A 20,173-nucleotide genomic window follows, 5' to 3' on the forward strand; every position below is an offset into this window, starting at 1 on the left:
ATGCAAACAATCTATTTATTATTATATTGTATGTGCCTCAATGAGGGGGAGTTTCAAAAGGGAGAGAATTATGACAACATATTCATATCAAGACTATAAAAGTGCTTCTTGCTAAAGTCTGCTCTCACTATGTGGAGTACATGCTTACAGAATGAAAATCACATAAATGCAAACTTGTCAATTGCACTTTTTCAATACATTTGGTACAATTAAAAATATCGACAAACTAATAACAACCACAGGTGGTGTCACATCCAAAGCAACATAAAATGTATTTTATTTATTTATTTATTTGTTTGTTTGCTGAGCATAAGATTACCCATGTGGGTGTCATGTGCTAGGGAATACTGGATCAACAGAATCGGTGAAGGCTAGGTCTGCAGTCGTTTTCTAAAATAAATATGGTTCAAAGTGGGAAAGATAACTAAAGGGAGAGCATTCCAAGTCTTGGCTATTAGGTAGGGTAAACGATAGACCGCCTCTACAAGGGTAGCAGATTCGAGAATAGGCAGTGGTGATGTCGAAAAGTGGCACAATTTGCGAGAGGAGTAGCTGAAACAGAAAAACGCTGATTGACGAACAGTGTGTTCAAACCGTAACTGGTTTTGAGAAAACACTACTGTTAGATTTGATATCCTAGTTGTGGTATTCACCCAAACATTTTGCTTGCATTCTCTTACTTTCCTGAACTCGTTTTTTGTTCTGTTTTAGGACTATGTGACTTTTATCCCTGCTAGCCAGTGCTTGATCTCTCTCCTTAAAACATGGTCCAGTTGGCATTTAAGTAGCACTTTCATCGCACTTGTATATCCCTAGTAAATGTTATTACACGTACAGAGGGCCTGTAAATTAAATTGTATTAGTGGGTATCAGGACTCATTGTGCCACTCACTACAGTAGGCTTTTCTCAGGCCTGCCACTGTAACCTATAGTGCAGTTTTAAACTGGGATTTTGACTGGGCAAAATAAACTTTGTGCAGGCCTAATCCTTTATTTTCAATACTTATTAGTCTCCTCTAAGGCAGACCCAAAAGGCTAATAGGGCACGGTGCCTGGGTGAACACTTAATTTAAAGTTTTACGTGCCTGGCAGTGAAAAACTCCTAAAATCAGTTTTCACTGCCATAAGGCTATCTCTCATACAGACTAACAGCAGGGTACGTTAATACATTTAAGAAGAGCTAACTTCAATTTGGTATACATATTCTGTTTACACTCAAATGAATTGTAATTTAAAACCCTCTTTAATGGTGAAGTCGAATTTCAAGTTACAATTTTGAAAATGCCACTTTTAGAAAGTTGGCATTTTCCTGCCTAATCCAATTGTACCTTTCTGCCAGTGTCCTGGGTTACATAAGAAAGAACGTCTCTACCGTTAGGGTTTGCGTACTGCTTCCGGACAGAACGACAAAGCAATCTTAGGTGTGAAGGTAGAGCGTCTTCCTGACAGAATGGATGGGGATGATCTGTCCCCGGCCATGGTTACATTTCAAAGGGGCTTGCCTGCAGCATAGATAAAGGAACCTGGCACCAGGCCTACCCTTGCATCTGTCTCCCTACACAGTTTGGAGCCAGGGAAGGTGGAAGAACTGACCAGAGCCAGTTTTGGGGGTAGGTCAGGGAATTTGCCCCTACAAAGACTGAGCTCTTGTGTGAACTATGGGCTTCCAGATGCCTCCTTACAGCTGCCCAGGTGATCAGCACCAACTGACCCTGCCTAGACCTGGCTGAGTCCTCTGTTTGCCTCTGCTGGAATGAGACCTGATCCCCAAGACGTGCCAGCCCCCCACATCCTGGACTCTTGGCTGACATCAGTGAAAGCTCTTTAGCAACACAAAAGGATAATGGACAGAGTGTTGAAACTTTTCAAACACTTATCCCCAGTCACAGACCTGGGTTTAATCGATCATTCTTTTGCTCAGCATGCCACCCCATTTTGGACCCAACCATATGCACAACAATCTTGACCCTGTTCCCCATGGGAACAGTCCAGCCCAAAATTCCAGACCATGTTCTCTCTGGACCAGAATCAAGCATCATTGGACCAGTTTCAGGGCATCACCCTTCATCAGTGAGAGCTCTTCCTGAAAAAAGGTGAAAACCCTCACCTTGTTAAACTTCACAACTGAGAATGGGCCCTTTTATGCCAAAACTCTGCCGCCTGTGACAGTCACTGACACAAAGCTCCAGTGTAAACTGCTCTTCATGCCATCAGCGGCCATGCATGATGATCAACCAGCACGTAGCTCCAGCAGCAACAGACTCTTCATGCTACTGCAGTGACCATCCGTGATGCACTACTTGTTCTTCACGCTGAAGAACTCATCCTTGGGGCCTTCTCCAATGCAAACAGATCTCTTTGTGCTAGACTTGAGAAGGTAACTTCTCAGCAAGACTAACCTGGTCCATGTACCAGACCTGTGCTCCATCAAAGACAGCTTGAACTTGTGACCTACCCCAGTCTAGCACTACCAGATAACCGTGAGTGGCTCTTTCTACTAATTGTAGTTGGTTCATTTTGGTGCCATTTTGTTTATTGACGTTTACCCAATGTTAGTAAATTGGTTTGGGATTTTTCTTGTGTTGTTCTTTTACTTTATTTCTATTTGTGTGCTGCATAAATACTTTAAGCATTGCCTCTAAGTTAAGCCTTATTCATTTGTGCCAAGCTACCAGAGGCTACCAGTTAATTCAGTGATTTTTGTGGGTCACCCTGACAAGGATTGTGGTTGTTGCTTGAGTGGGGTTTTTATTCCCCTCAACCATTATCCCTATATCTTACAGTTACAAAGTGAGTTGAACAAATTGTGTTTTATTGTTGGGAGCCAATTGAGTTTTTTTAACTGGTGAGAGTCATAGGAGTATCTCAGAAGACACACTAACAGGTAGGCAGAAACCTTCTGGATTGACTGATGATGCTGGAGTTAATATCTAGGAGCACCCATGTACGTGACTTCTTTTTAATCTAGACTGTAGCATAAAATTACCTGGCTTTTCTTAAATCTATGTCCTTTAGGTATTGCAGAACAGCTGAAACAGAAGAAGGACAATGTACCAAATCAGACAGCCAAACATCAGTAGCCCAAATGCTGGAAAAAAAAATGACAATCATGACTAACATTTTCTCTGTGTTAAGTTTTGGATTGTTGTTACTCATCCATTTGGCCACAGATGTAAGAGAATCAGAAATATTGGACTGTGCCAGATTGGAATTTCTATCCAGCCTTACTATGATCTTGGTTTAATTAGCTTAAGATGGCCATTGTAAAATAATTAGTTTGGTCAATGTAGTGACATCATTTTTGACAAGGTGGAACTCAGGGATAAGCCCTGCAGTACTCAGCAATTAAGAGACTTATAGGAATAGATATAAGGCAGTTCTCCACAAAGAAGGAAATGCAGGCAAGGGCCCTATCACAGATATAGATCTCATGAACTTTGTTCAATAAATGTGCATCAAAAATGAACTTGAGAGTAACAAACAGGTCCAGCATGTTAATAGCAAAAGGGTCCCACTGATCCTGTATTTGTATACGTTGATATGAAACAGACATTAAGGCCATGTCGGTGACATTTCGAGCTCAATTGTCTGCGGGCGAGAAATGCAGTCCCCAGAAAGAAATTTGAAATCTAGTCATTGAGTTTGGGTAGGTATGGTTCAGAAAGCAGCACCTGATCTGTAGATGAGAAAGGCAGAAGTTTCAGCTGATGGCTGTTTTAGTAATGGATCAACTAGAACTCCTTTCCAGGAAGATGGAATATCATCATTAAATAAGGAACAATTCACTAATTCACATACAGCTGGAACCAAGGATATATGTGTTGGGCAATAGTTCAGCAGAGTTCCTTTTTATTGCTGTCATTGTATTGATGGCTTTAGTGATGTTCAGTGAGATCCAATAGGGAAGTGATGCGCAGCAAATGGGAACTAAAGGAGACAGGAATCCTTTGACATGTCTAGAGAGAAGAGAAAATGTATAGTTTCCATTCCAGATCAAAAAAATATTCTATCTCACAGATATCCTGAGAGAAAGGAATGAAACTATTGCAGACCCGATCAGAGAAAATTCTCTGAACATTTTGAAAACTGATACATATGGAGTATCATTATATCAATCCTGTTTCACTTCTTTTTTGTATTTCTTGATGGCTTGAATATTAAGTTGGAAATTTTGTTGCATTGTAATATTTAATAAAGGTATCATGACTGCTAAAATATTGTGGCATAATGTCTCAAAGAATGTAATTTTTTTGTGTTTGTTAACAATATTGCTAGTTTACATTTTGTTTATATTGTTGATGTTTAAGGTAGATAGCAATAATGTAATAATTTCAAAGATCACTAAGTCATTATTTTGTGTGAAGTGCTATTTGTTAGTTGTTATTTTGGTACTGTATTTATTTATATTTTTCTTTTTAATGGGTCTTTTAGGAGTTGGAGGTGTGGCTTGTATTATTTACGAATTAGTAAAAAAAAAACATTCAACATCAACACTTTATTTCAGAAATTATTACTTTATTTTTGATAATCAATACAATTTTACATTTTTGTATTAGTTTCGTTTTTTTTGGGAAGGTGTTTTATCAATATTATTTTGTGCCATGTCTGCCTTCACGGAGGGCCTAGCTTGGACCCATTGAGAGGACTCTGGTGGCTGTGGGCTGAGGCCAGTGGGCAGTGCGTGCCTGTGCAGGGTCTTAACGATGCAGAAGAAACTAGAGCATCGAGTAAGCCGAAGTTTCGTATAGCCTTGCAAGACAGTGGCCATCTTGCTTGGGGTATTATTTCAGCATGATGAAGGCAGAAAAAAATGCTTGTTGTTCCAGTCTTTCTCCGCACTTGCCTTCCGAATTCCCCCCACCTGATTGTTGGATCCCTTAGCGTTCCTGGCTGTGATTCTCCAGCAGCTTTGTCCACATCTTCGCTCCACATCAAACTTCGTCCCTGAAACTTGAAAGAAAAAAACAAGGATCAAAACTCTTATATATTTTGAAGGTGGTAACCGTGCTCGCTTGTGGGCATTAGGTACTGGGTGATTACTAGTAGGCTTTGCAGTATGCACATAGGGGCATATTTATACTTGTTTCATACCAAATTTGCATCATTTTTTGAAATGCAAATTCGGTGCAAAACTAACTCCATATTTATACTTTGGCGCTAGACCCGTCTAGTGACAAATTCATGGAGTTAAAGTCATTTTTTGGATGTAGAAACCTACTTTGCGTCAATGAGATGCAAAGTAGGTGTTCCCGTGCAAAAAATGACTCTATGGCCTTAGTGCCATATTTATCCCCCTGTGCTAAAACCACTCATGGGGGAGGAGGGGTCAAATAATGGTGCAAAGCTTGCTTTGCACCATTATTTAATACCTGGGTCAGGGCAGGCGTTAGGGGACCTGTGGGCCTATTTCCATGCTGGAACACCATGGAATAAGCCAACAGGTGCACTCCCCAGGCCCCAGGGACACCTCCACCCACACCAGAGGGACAGCAGCGGATGGAGGACCCCATCCCAGCTAAGTATAGGTGAGTATTTTTATTTTATTTTAAAGTGCCATTGGGGAGCCCTGAAATGCCCCCCCCCCCCCACGTGGCACTGGGTGCAGTGGCCATGCCCAGGGTTCCCTGGTCCCCTGTGCTGGCCATTGGGGTGGTAGGTGTGTCTTTTTTAAGACAGGAGTCATGTAGTATGGATGGTGTTGCATCAGTAAATGATGCTAGGCTGGCCAGAGGTATTTGTGCAAAATACCCTACTCCTACAGTATACCGCCAGCCCCACCCGGCTAACATATTTTTTTTTACGCTAGCCTACCCTTTGCACCAGCTTGCACCATTCCATAAATATGGTGCCCGGCTGGTGCTCAGAAATGGTGCAAGCCGGTGCTAATCTTTTTGGCGCAAAACTGCGATAGTGCAATTTTGCAACAATAAGTATAAATCAGGACCATAGTTTCATATTGTCTTCAAAGAATGTATAGATCATATGTCTGTGATAGATGGACTAACAAATCAATACTTGTACATATATCTACAGGTTGTCCAGCACCAGGGGTTTCAGTACTCTCTTTATCATTGTCATTAGATATCTCTTAGGAAATTTTCAGATAGGCAGAGTAAGGGGAAGAACCATGTATAGCCTTCTACAACACGGGGTGCTAATTGGGATATCAATACACTTCATATAACTAATTTTATTCTCATTTCACTAGGGAGTGATGTCAAGAGTAATTCCAGGCAACTGTCTTCCATAGAAGGTCCCCGGATCCAGAGCCATGTCTTTCCAACTCTCCTTGCCCCATTGGGTTCTAGTCGCCTTGGGTGAGAAATGGGGTCTGGTTGACAGTCAGGTTCAAGCAAGGACCCTCACTCTAGTCAGGGTAAAGAGAATCACCCTCAGCTAACCCCTGCTTACCACATTGGTAGCTTAGCAGAGCAGTAGGCTTAACTTCAGAGTGATAGGTGTAAAATATTGGTACCCACACACACAGTAACTCAATGAAAACAGTACAAAATGACACAACACCAGTTTAGAAAAATAGGAAATATTGATCTAAACACAACAAGACCAAAACGACAAAAATCCGACATACACAAGTCAAGTTATGAATTTTTAAATATTAGACTAAAAAATTGCACTTAGAAACACAAAATGCTTAGTTCAGGTGTTAACACAGCGTTGTGACGGAGTCGTTCCCAACAATCCGACACCAGCGGCGCCAGACACGGAGTCGCGTAGACCCCCAGGTACAGTACCTTGGTGAAGAAATGAAAACAAGCCGAAGCACGAAGTCGGGGATCATGTGCGAAACGTTGAATCCGCGCACTTCGAGCGTTGTCGGTCACGATGTGGTGCGGCGACTTCCACGGAGTCGTGGACTTCGGTTGGGCTGCAGCGAATTCGGGCCTGTGAAAGTCGTCGCGTTCCAGCGAAGATCACGGAGCCGGTTGCAGGCAGCGTCACCGGATTCACCAGCGGCGTTGGTCCGGAGTCGTCCGAAGTTGATTTCCTTGGATTTTCAGAAGCTTTTCCTTTCAAGGGTCCAGGGGCTTGATAGGGCACCACTTGTCATTGCAGGAGTCTGTCCAGAGACTCCAGGTGCTAGTAGAAAGAAGTCTTTCCTGAGACTTCAAACAACAGGAGGCAAGCTCTAAATCAAGCCCTTTGAGAGTTCTTCACAAGATGGAAGGCACATAAAGTCCAGTCTTTGCCCTCTTACTCTGGCAGAAGCAGCAACTGCAGGATAGCTCCACAAAGCACAGTCACAGGCAGGGCAGCTCTTCTTCCTCAGCTCTTCAGCTCTTCTCCAGGCAGAGGATCCTCTTGTTTCCAGAAGTGTTCTAAAGTCTGTGGTTTTGAGTGCCCTTCTTAAACCCAATTTCTCCTTTGAAGTAGGTCTACTTCAAAGTAAATTCTCTTTTGAATGTGAAATCCTGCCTTGCCCAGGCCAGGCCCCAGACACTCACCAGGGACTGCATTGTGTGAGGACAGGTACAGCCCTTTCAGGTGCGAGTGACCACTCCTCCCCTCCATCCTAGCACAGATGGCTCATCAGGATACGCAGGCTACATCCCAGCTCCCTTTGTGTCACTGTCTAGTGTGAAGTGCAACCAGCCAAACTGTCAAACTGACCCAGACAGGGAATCCACAAACAGGCAGAGTCACAGAAATGGTATAAGCAAGAAAATGCTCACTTTCTAAAAGTGCCATTTTCAAACACACAACTTAAAATCAACTTTATTAAAAGATGTATTTTTTAATTGTGCGCTCAGAGATCCTAAACTCCACATGTCCATCCGCTCCTACAATGAATCTACACTTTAATCAGATTTAAAGGTAGCCCCCATGTTAACCTTTGGGAGGGACAGGCCTTGCAAAAGTGAAAAATGAATTTAGCAATATTTCACTGTCAGGACAAATAAAGCACATTACTATATGTCCTACCTTAACCATACACTGCACCCTGCCCTTGGGGCTACCTAGGGCCTACCTTAGGGGTGCCTGACATGTAAGAACAGTGAAGTTTTGGGCCTGGCAAGTGGGTACACTTGCCAAGTCGAATGTACAGTTAAAACTGCACACACAGACACTGCAGTGGCAGGTCTGAGACATGATCACAGAACTACTTATGGGGGTGGCACAACCAGTGCTGCAGGCCCACTAGTAGCATTTTATTTACAGGCCCTGGGCACCTCTAGTGCACTGTACTAGGGACTTACTAATAAATCAAGTATTCCATTCATGGATAAGCCAATTACATACACATTTTGTAAAGGAGCACTTGCACTTTAGTACCGGTTAGCAATGGTAAAGTGCCCAGAGTAACAAAAACAGTAAAATCAGAGTCCAGCACACATCAATAATCTGGGAAACAGAGGCAAAACGTTAAAGGAGACCATGCCAAGGATGAAAAGTCTAACACCTTGCATATCCTTACATATAATAGACAACTTTCGCCTGCTAGGGGCATTAGGATTCAGCAGCATGTGTCTAGCTTACTCCTGTGGGAATTTTCTGTGAGCGTCTTGACATTGTATGCATTTTTTATTTGGCATATTGCTTAGTAAATATCTTTTATTTTTTTACTGAGGTTTGTGTGATTATGAAAGCATTGGAGGGTAGTATTGATGGAAAACTTCATAAAAAACGTATTTCAAATACAGTATTTAGCTCGTTTTTCATAAAAATATCCAGTTATGTGGTAACTAAAACTTTGAAATATTCCAATTTAATAAATGTTGGGTTGATGTGTTTTGCCATGACAAATTATAAAAAGATTATTTATATTTTGGGTTATGTGACTTATTGTAGGATTTAATTAGTAGTTATTTTTTTAATTAAATATTATTTTAATTCTAGTTGTTTATTTTTTGTGCAAACTTTTGTGTTCATTAAGTTTTTATAAAATATAAGATATTAACATTTTGTATGTGTTATAGTATTTCATAATCTTTGTAGTTATCAATTGCAATGGTTGCTTTTATTTCATAATAGATTTATTAAGCAAGTCTTTATTTAAAATTTAGTACAACTGAAACTTTACCTGGAAAAATAATAATATATTTGTTCTTGATTTAACTAGTATGTTGCTGCTACCCCAGTAATGCACTTTCTACAAGGCTTGTTAGCGTAGTATTAAAATAGTAAATGTAACAGCTCAAAATTAGGCACCTTCTTCAATGTTTAACCTCCCGCTATATTATATGCTTTCCATAATTTTTCTTAAGTTGGAGTTAGAGTAGTAAATCTAAGCCCTCCATTTCTTCCAATTAATTATTTAAAGTGCAATTTTAAATGTTAAGATTAAATGTATTAATATATTAAAAATTAACACAACATAATGTTAATTATAGATACTTTTAGTGACTAAAATTCATATTTTAAATGTGCAAATATTTAGTTTACCTTACATTTTTATTACTCTGGGGTATTATTGTTCCTTCCTCCTTTGCTTTCAGTGGGAGTGTGACGTAATACCAGTGGTTTGCCATGTATGAAGATCTTTTCGTTACTGTAAGGACTGCAGTATATTTAAAAGTTTAATTTCTGGTTAGCAATTGTTGAACTCTAATGTGGGGTGTGACTTGTATTAGCATTTCCCTCTCTGAATCCCTTCATGAAATACCCCAGCTCTACCTATTTTGTAATAGGTATTCCCCATTTTTCCACTGCATTTATTATTAATCCTATACTTACTTGCATGTGAATTTTTACCACCGGTGCAAACATCTCTGTATAGAAAAAATAGAAGACGCAGAGTAGACATGTCAGGAAGCAGGTTAGTTTTATCAGAGTGCTACTTTACGGATTCCAAAATGCCTTTTATGAATGAGGCAATTGCTTTTACAGTATTTTTGTAGTTGACACTTTTGTTGTCAATATTGCAATGTTGTACATAATGCTTATAAATACTTAAGTATTTGTGAGGGATATTTAGGCAACACTATTTTTGAATCACAATATGTTTGTAGTCTATACAGTAAAATACAACCAGCAAAACAACCAACAAAACCCCTAACCACACATGAACACTAGAATGGGAAGCATGCCATGATCTTTCAATATACTTTTATGCATGTTTTGAGTAAGAGAGGCTTCAGAATACCAACATGCACTAAGCTTACTGCAAAGACAGAAACATTCTTTAAGCACAGCATCGCAGGTAGCAGAAGATCTGAGATTGGAAGAAAATGTTTCAGCATTTTGTCCAAGGTAGAAAGAATTAGACCATACTACAGCTGAACATTGCCTGAATTAGCTACCTTAAAAGTTTGTTCACAAAAGTAAAATATTTTTGTATGTGGTGAGAGGATGCACACACGGATGTAAAAAGACAATAGAATAGTACTTTGATCAGATTTGCTTCTCAGAAAGCAACCAGTGTATTTCATGGACTTCAAGGAGGTAAGGATCACAACAATAGGATGCCCTGTAGTATGGTTAGCATAGGAAATTAGCCCTTTCTGCACAGTCACCCCAGCTTTTCTTTTGCCCTTTTTCTGAACCCCATTTTGCTGGTTATAGAACATTATGCAATTTACCCCTGCTAACCATGGTAGAGTACTTGTGCTCCTCCTTTCAACATGAGGAAATTGGCGTGCACCTAATTGACAAATTCAAGATACCTCAAGGGCTTGTTTGTTGAATGTCACAAATGGATTAAGCACCCATTGTGCCATCCTCTAGAGTGACAATGTAAACATGTCTGTAGTTCTCCCACCAGTAACCTAGCTATGCAGGTTTTAACTGGAAATTCAAATTAGCCATTTTTGACAGGTCTAAAAATTCTTCTTAAATATTTATGACACCCATAAGTAAGCCTTACTGTCTATTAAGACAGGGTTCTTGGTATTTGACAGTGGACATGTGAAGGGTAATGTTAAACACGTCCTTACTGTGACTATCACTCCAAACTATTTTCACTGTAGTGGGAATGGCTGCTAGAAAAGCATGGGGATATAATATTAAGTTTAGTAAATGTTCTCTCCTCCTAGAAAACACCTATAATTTTACAATTTGAACTTTTTGGAGTATTACTAGAAGCCCAATTCACTGGTGAAGTCAGATTTGTAATTAACATTCTGGAAAAATAAATTTTAAAAAGTGAACTTAGCCCTGGCTAAAGTACCTGGAAGCTTTAGCTATATTTTCCTTTGGCCTGGATGGAACTTGCAGAGTTTTGCTCCACGGAATTCCGCTGAGTTACAAAAAACTCCACGATTTTCTGCAGAACTCACCCGGCTTTTCTTACTGCATTTTTCATGGCTGAAGCACATTTTGTGCTAAATTTCCATTCTGTGCATGGTGCTGGACCTATTTTTGAATCTCTTTTAATCTGTTTCAATCAAGCCTCATCCCACTCATCCATCCCTAATTTAATTATTTTTTACCAGTGTGTGTCTTTCCGTGTATGTATCTTATGCTTTTGTCATATTTTTTACTTTTTGTGACTCTTTGTACTTTTTTTGTTTTCCTTTTCCTTGTGTGCCACTTCCTTCAATTCTTCCTTCCTGCTTTGCGTTGTCCTTTTTTTCATCTAGCCCCATGGCAGAGCAGCAAGCAGCGGCACCAGTCCCTCCACCCATCACACATTCTGTGGACAACGGTGCTGCTCACTGGCTTCACTGGTTTTTTGGGGTCAGCACCACCTCCACTTCATGCTGGCCACGGGTAGCAGGCCTGAGAGGGGGTACACCCTGCGGGAGTGTCAGCTGCTCTGCAGGAGTAGTGCATCAGCGTGTGCCCTGCAGAACAGGGGGGGGCGTGCACCACACAACAGCTGACGCTCTGCTGGGTAGCAATCATTGATGGGGAACAGAACCTGCTCGACCTGCTGGGTGTCGACATTGTGGGGCTCGGTGAATAACTAATAATTCTTTTTTGTTTTCTAAAAAGGCTATTTTTTTCAAATAACTTGCTGCTCAGACTCAGAGGTAAGTTAAGTTAGAGTTACAAATAACATTTGATCCAGCTTGAGCTAGCCAGGTGTTTGGCACTACCTACTCGGTGCTCATTTGGCCTGAATATATTTAGGAAGTGATGCAGACTTCTCTGTCATGTCACTAAAATAGTATTATATCAGGGGGTTAGTGATCTCTCAGCATTTCTTTATGTAGCTTATACAGTCCCAATCTCTCAGTGATATGTAGTATGTATTGAGAAGGATGACTGTATTCGCCCATCAAAGGAGGTGGAGAAGCAAAGATCATTTAATACAATGCATTAGTTCAAAATGTAGTTAAGGTTTAGAACATGAGAAATAGAGCAGTAGACTGATTTAAAGAAGTACAATGCTACTGCATCTGCTTGTCAACTTATTTGTTGAGAGATTATGGCTCTCATTTGGACTTTGGAGGTCAATTGCCCTGACTGCCAAAGCCGAACCCGCCACCAGACCACCAGTACTGGCGGCCTGCAGACCGCCATACTCCGAGTGTTGGCAGGCGTCCTCCATCTTTGTGGTGGAAAGTTACCAGCAGTCGTGCTGGCGGTCTGCGGTGCAGAGGCGGGTACATTGCCAGGACTCTGTCCGCCGCATTACAGGCCATAATACGGCTTGGCGGAGTCCTGCAGGCGTGGTGGTGTTGGCAATGCAAGACCGCCTGTACCCATCCCCTACCAGACGTCCTCCGCGCTGGAGAAGGTAAGTGGGTGTCCGAAAGGGGGGGAGGGCGTCTGTGTGTGTGGGTGCATGTGTGAGTGTCTGCGGAGGGGGGAGGGAGCGGTGAATGCATGCATGTATGCGAGTGAATGTGAATGTGCGTGTATGTGCACATGTATGGGGTGTCTGTGTGGATGAATGTGAGTGAGTGGGGGTGTCTGTGTTGATGAATGTGAGTGAGTGGGGATGTCTGTGGTGATTAATGTGAGTGAGTGGTGGTGTCTGTGTGCATGTTTGCGCGTGAGTAGGGGTGTCTGTGTGGATGTATTCATATGCTGAGGGGGGTGTATGTGAGTGCATCTGTGAGTGCAGGGGAGGGGGTGTTTGTGAGTGTGTGGACGGGTGGGGGGAATGTGAGCATCTGTGGGGACATGTATGCATATGTGTTCCGGCGATGGGAATGAAGATTCCTATCGCCAGGTATGTGACTGCCAGGGTTTTCATGGCGGGGTGACTGCCATTGAAAGCCTGCCAGTTTGCAGCCTTGTAATCCAGCTAGCAGGCTGATGCCTGCTGCCGGGCTGGAGGTGCTCACCAACGGGCCAGGCGGGGTTGTGGAGGCTTGCTTTGGAGGCTTGACATCTGCCAAGCCCCACAACTCTTAATGTGGCGGTCCTTTCCATCGGCTCTGCAGTGATTGGACCGCCACAGTGAGGCTGGCAGTCTCATGACCACCAGCGTCGTAATGAGGACATAAGTATACCACAATATTTTTTTCTCTTTTTCACTTAAATTACCATCCAGTGGCAAGAGGGTTTCACAGGAGCAGGACAAAGGGGCTGCCACCAACAGTGCTGCAGGGGGTGGAACAACAACCACAACCAACACCGCAGCTACAGCAGATGGCTCTGCTGGCCCCAGGAAGTCCTGTTATTATTATTTCCTTAATATTTACCTCTCCCCAATAGTAAAATAATGTTGCTGTGTATATTTAACTTATACTGTCTTCTTTTTTTCAACTCCTCTATCTAATGGTTGTTAAATTCTTGGTATCTCTACATTATCCTATTTATCTATATTTCCTGTTTCTGTAACTGAATTCAGCCTGTATGTAGCTTTCTTCTGCTCTTTAGTAAACCTTCCTTCTCCCCTCATATGTCTTATTGTACTGTACAACTAAAAGAACATATTTTTTGGTACTGTGAAGATTGCAGGTCCAAGTATGCTACTATTTACCAAAACATTTGTTGAGAAGGCTTTCATGCTCAAACAGCCTGAAGGAGAGCAAGGCAATGGACATGGATCTCCACAGTGTTGTGTTATTATCCATTTATACAACATACCTGCAGTTTCCATGACAGTCCAGCATGGCACGAAAGTAAAAACTGAGATCCCTTTGCATTTGCCAACCAAGACCATATGTCCCTCATTAACCATTCTACCCCACCATTTTGCTTCAATGACTCATCATAGCTTTGTCCCTAAAATGCGGGGAAAAAAAAGTTTTTGATTTTCTTGACTACTTGGCTTTTCAAATATGTCAACTAGAAACCTCCCATAGTGACAGTTGTGATAGAAAATACTGCTAACTGAACTGCAGTGAGGTATTGTTGTTCTACTTTGTTCAAAATAATAATTATTATTTAGGAGGCAAATCTGGTATCTAAAATGTGTAATTTTATTTTCTAGCCACACAAACAACCAGTGATGGAGGAGGTTGAGGAGGTTAGAGGGGGAGGAGTCCCAGCTGTAGCAGGGACGAGTGGTCATAAGTCACATTGATTGCTTGTTGATAAATTAGGTACTCTCTATTTGTTAACTGAGGCAGATATCCGACCCATCATCATCACGCCCCTGCCCACGACATTTTGTCCCCGATCTAAATATAGCATGACTCATTTTGCCACTGCAGTGTTGGTTGAGCAATGTACATCTGCTTCAGTTAATGTGCATTCCGCAGTTTTCAACAAAGTGTTGTTTGTTGGAATGGAAATGCGGGACAGGATTGTCGACAGAGCCAATGCTGTAGGCACCACGCTTCGGACAAAGGATGACATTAGGAAAAGGTGGAACAACCTCAGGGTGGAGGTCTGTTCCCTGGTCTCCAGGCACCAGCTGCAGGCCAAGAAGACTGGTGGTGGCCCTCACAGTGCCCTATAAATACTCTTTTCATGGGATGAGATGTTCTTGGACATCCTGCATACTGAGGGCTTCATAGGAATCTCTGGGTGATTGAAGTATGATAAGACACAACATTAAAAGTGTCATGCATGTTCATAGCTACAGAGACAAGACAGAGGTTATGTTTCTGGGTCACCAGGCAAAACCAAACTTAATCTCCCCAGTCTTACAACCATTAGAAGATCTTTCATTGCCCAAAGAAAGCATTAAGAGTCTGGGAGTATGGTTTGATCCATGGTTGACCATGGATTATCAAGCAAAAAAAAATATCATCCTCCTGTTTTGGCATACTCAGACGTCTTAGAAAGATTTTCAAAATACTTCTGTTCATTGCAAAGAGGCTCATCATACAGGCCTTAATAATCTCTCGGCTGGATAAGCTTTATCAACGTTGCACTGGCTTTCTTTGGAGCAACGTACACAATTTAAATCTTTATGTTACATTCATAAAGCACTATATGACAAAGGCCCACCAATATTTGGAACCCTGGCTTCTTTTCACAAACCTACCAGACGTCTTAGATCATTCTCCACAGCCCTAGCTGTCATTCCCCCAATATAAAAGGCCAAATGGGGAGGAAGATCAATATCGTATCTTGGAGCTAGCCTGTGGAATTCAGAACCACTGAATCTACGTCAAACCAGCCACGAACTGTCGTTCCGACGGCTATTAAAAACTTGGTTATTTTAGGATGATTACATTTCTCTGTACTATTTCGACCTGCAACAATGCCACTTGTCACTAACTGCATTTTTAGGGTTGAGCGTTCAGCGCTCCATCCCTGTTGTAATCTCTCTGTGGGCTTTTAACTATGCCCATGTCAAGCCTATCAGTTTAGTTGGTTCGTGGGCTAGCCTTTTAAAATTAGCTTGATTTAATTAGTGAAAGTCCTGCATACGGCATGCCTTTTCCAGTGTTTAGCCGGCCTCAAGCGCACCGGCCAACTACTGAAAACATACAAGGCTCAATGTTTTCCGCATGGTTTCTGCACTGTTTTTTCTCTGTTTATTTCGCAGGCATCACAATCTTGCTGGGCAATGGTAGAGCGCTTTGCATGACATCGACCCTGTTACATGTATAGTTGCACTTTAGCCGGTTACATGGATAATTGCACCTTTGCCAACACGTTTCACTGTGAGCAAACTTCTGTTTCCTTTTAAAGCATTTTTTCTTAATCTAACCATCTACTATGTTTAATGAAACAGGCCCAATCAAAATTTTGACTTGTCTTCTACAAGATGTATGTACGGGTCAGCTGGACCCGTGCATTGGGGGTCAATTAATTCTAAGGGGGTAGGCTTAACATTCAAAAATGTTTCCTGCCACTCCTTCCCATGCTCTGAAACCATAAGATGTAGAGAAAATTGACTAGGAAATCTGTCTCTATCCAACAAATGCAAACAACAAATGGCGTACCCGCCCCCAGCATGCTTCAGCTTTTGAAAACAGATGACTACAGATTTAGTAGCAAATTGAGCGCCCAACTAAATTTCTTAAACAGCTTTGATAAATAGTATACAAGTTTGTTTCTCAATTGTGGCATTGTTATGCCATGATTTGAATATGTGCTTTAACTTGCTAATAAAATAGCGGTTTTCTTTTACGCTTCTTGCACTTTTACCTCCGCTGCACTTATAGTGGAGGAAGAGAGACTTTTCTTTTGAAGGTGAATTTTTGCTAAGTGAGTGAGTTCTCAGAAGCCACTTGAATTCGTAGGCACATGCGTCCAATCATAGACAGGGATAGAGAATGCAGCACTCTCATATTGTGATGTAAAAAAGTGGCAACATGTGATTTACCTTCCATACAGATATCGGTTGAGAGTAAAAGTATAAATAGTGAAGGTTATATATTTAATGATAATCTCAGAAAACATCAAATAATGTAAATTCACGATTTGTGTACATGTTTAATGCATCATTGGAACAGCTTTGCATTTTCTTTTTGGAAAAGTGGCGAAGACCAAACTTATATTTTCATTTTAAAATATTTTCCAAACGTTTCTTGACAAGCCTGTCAGCAAGTATTTTTAATACAGGTCCTGAACTCGCCCCTCACGACTGCAGCACCAACCTGCTGCCTTCTGCCTCTGCCCCACGACCACGCTGCCGTCTGCGTGTTCGAGGCCCTCCTCCACCCGCAGGCATCCTCCTGCGCCTCATCCCTGGTGGCTAGTGGGCTCACTTGACCCGAGTGCCGCTTCCGCCGTCCCGTAAGTTTGTTTTTTCAGCTTTTTTCCGCTTTTCTGCGCCTCGCCGCCGGCGCTTTTTGCCCCATTGTGCCCCCCTGATTGCTGTCTCCCCGATCGTATTTAGTGCCAGTATTGTGTCCATATTGTGTTTTTTCCTGCATTTGTGACTGTTTTTGCCCGATTTCTGTGCCTTTCGCCCCTTGTGCGCTCCTCGACCCCAGCCGCTGCTTCCCTGCGGCCCCGCCCCCCTCGCGCCCCCATTTGCCGCTCCCTCCCGCCTCCCGCCTCCCAGCTGCTCCTCCCTCCCCCCTCCCTTCTTAATGGCTGGCGCTGCGCGTCGCCAGTGAGCGAATTCGGACCTGGTTCAGGTCCTGAACTCGCCCCTCACGACCGCAGCACCAACCTGCTGCCTTCTGCCTCTGCCCCACGACCACGCTGCCGTCTGCGTGTTCGAGGCCCTCCTCCACCCGCAGGCATCCTCCTGCGCCTCATCCCTGGTGGCTAGTGGGCTCACTTGACCCGAGTGCCGCTTCCGCCGTCCCGTAAGTTTGTTTTTTCAGCTTTTTTCCGCTTTTCTGCGCCTCGCCACCGGCGCTTTTTGCCCCATTGTGCCCCCCTGATTGCTGTCTCCCCGATCGTATTTAGTGCCAGTATTGTGTCCATATTGTGTTTTTTCCTGCATTTGTGACTGTTTTTGCCCGATTTCTGTGCCTTTCGCCCCTTGTGCGCTCCTCGACCCCAGCCGCTGCTTCCCTGCGGCCCCGCCCCCCTCGCGCCCCCATTTGCCGCTCCCTCCCGCCTCCCAGCTGCTCCTCCCTCCCCCCTCCCTTCTTAATGGCTGGCGCTGCGCATCGCCAGTGAGCGAATTCGGACCTGGTTCAGGTCCTGAACTCGCCCCTCACGACCGCAGCACCAACCTGCTGCCTTCTGCCTCTGCCCCACGACCACGCTGCCGTCTGCGTGTTCGAGGCCCTCCTCCACCCGCAGGCATCCTCCTGCGCCTCATCCCTGGTGGCTAGTGGGCTCACTTGACCCGAGTGCCGCTTCCGCCGTCCCGTAAGTTTGTTTTTTCAGCTTTTTTCCGCTTTTCTGCGCCTCGCCGCCGGCGCTTTCTGCCCCATTGTGCCCCCCTGATTGCTGTCTCCCCGATCGTATTTAGTGCCAGTATTGTGTCCATATTGTGTTTTTTCCTGCATTTGTGACTGTTTTTGCCCGATTTCTGTGCCTTTCGCCCCTTGTGCGCTCCTCGACCCCAGACGCTGCTTCCCTGCGGCCCCGCCCCCCTCGTGCCCCCATTTGCCGCTCCCTCCCGCCTCCCGCCTCCCAGCTGCTCCTCCCTCCCCCCTCCCTTATTAATGGCTGGCGCTGCGCGTCGCCAGTGAGCGAATTCGGACCTGGTTCAGGCCCTGAACTCGCCCCTCACGACCGCAGCACCAACCTGCTGCCTTCTGCCTCTGCCCCACGACCACGATGCCGTCTGCGTGTTCGAGGCCCTCCTCCACCCGCAGGCATCCTCCTGCGCCTCATCCCTGGTGGCTAGTGGGCTCACTTGACCCGAGTGCCGCTTCCGCCGTCCCGTAAGTTTGTTTTTTCAGCTTTTTTCCGCTTTTCTGCGCCTCGCCGCCGGCGCTTTTTGCCCCATTGTGCCCCCCTGATTGCTGTCTCCCCGATCGTATTTAGTGCCAGTATTGTGTCCGTATTGTGTTTTTTCCTGCATTTGTGACTGTTTTTGCCCGATTTCTGTGCCTTTCGCCCCTTGTGCGCTCCTCGACCCCAGCCGCTGCTTCCCTGCGGCCCCGCCCCCCTCGCGCCCCCATTTGCCGCTCCCTCTCGCCTCCCGCCTCCCAGCTGCTCCTCCCTCCCCCCTCCCTTCTTAATGGCTGGCGCTGCGCGTCCGCGCAGCGGGCGCGCCCCTGGCGCGCCGGAGGCGCGGCAGAGGCAAGCCCGTCTGCGCCCGTCCGCGCCTGTACAGCGCCCAGCGCCACCCCCCCTGGTCCTCGCGCCTCCCGCGCCCACTTCTCGGCCGAAGAGCTCCGCGCCCTCAACCCCGGGCCCTCCACTGAATGCTTCCGGGCATCCCCGAAGCTCACTAAAGGACCTTTCTCCTGTCGCACCTGCAACTTCTCCTGCACCAGAACGACGAATCCAACTACAAAAACTTTCAACCCCAATCACCTGAACTGCATCCTCATCAACACCTGCTCCGCACGAAAACACGCCATCGAGCTCTGGGACCTGCTCGACACCACTACACCTGACGTGGCCTTCCTGACCGAAACCTGGTGGAACGACTCCTCTGCTCCGGACATCGCCATACCGGACGGATACAAAATCACCAGAAGAGACCGGACCAACGGGATCGGCGGTGGAATAGCCATCGTTCACAAAGCCACCCTCAAAATCCACACCCACTCGGACGACACCCTCAAAACAGCCGAACACCTCCATTTCCAGATCCACACGGACCCCAAAACAACCCTCAGAGGAACCCTGATCTACAGCCCTCCAGGACCAAGAGCCCCCTTCAACGACACCATCGCAGACCTCGCAAGCTCCCACGCCCTAGCATCCACTGATTACATCCTCCTGGGAGATCTCAACTACCACCTAGAAAATACTTCCGACGTCAACACTACTTCACTGACCTCCAACCTCCTCAACCTCGGACTCCGCCAACTAGTCAACACTCCCACCCACATCGCCGGACACACCCTGGACCCCCTCTTCACCTCAAGCAACCACATCGCTTTCAGCCACACCTCCGAACTCCACTGGACTGACCACCACTGCGTCCACTTCACCTACAAGAAAATCACAGAACATCACCGCATCCAGCCACCTCCCCACCGCCGCTGGGGCAAAATCACCCAGGACCAACTGGCCAGCACCCTCACCAACAACCCTCCACCCGACGCAACCGACCCGAACACAGCCGCCATCAACCTCCATCAATGGATCCTCGACCGCGCTAACACCCTCGCCCCCCTAAAGAAACACACCGCCATCCAAGGAAAGAAAAAACCAGCCTGGTTCACAGATGACCTTACAACCTCCAAAAGCATCTGCCAGAAGCTCAAAAAGAAATGGATCCAAGATCGCACACCCGACAACCTCGCCACCCTCAAAAACGCCAACCGTGAACACCACCAACGGATCCGCGTCGCCAAGCGCACCCATTTCACCGAACGCATCAACAACAACG

Source organism: Pleurodeles waltl, chromosome 10, assembly GCF_031143425.1.
Source record: "Pleurodeles waltl isolate 20211129_DDA chromosome 10, aPleWal1.hap1.20221129, whole genome shotgun sequence".
NCBI lineage: Eukaryota > Metazoa > Chordata > Amphibia > Caudata > Salamandridae > Pleurodeles > Pleurodeles waltl.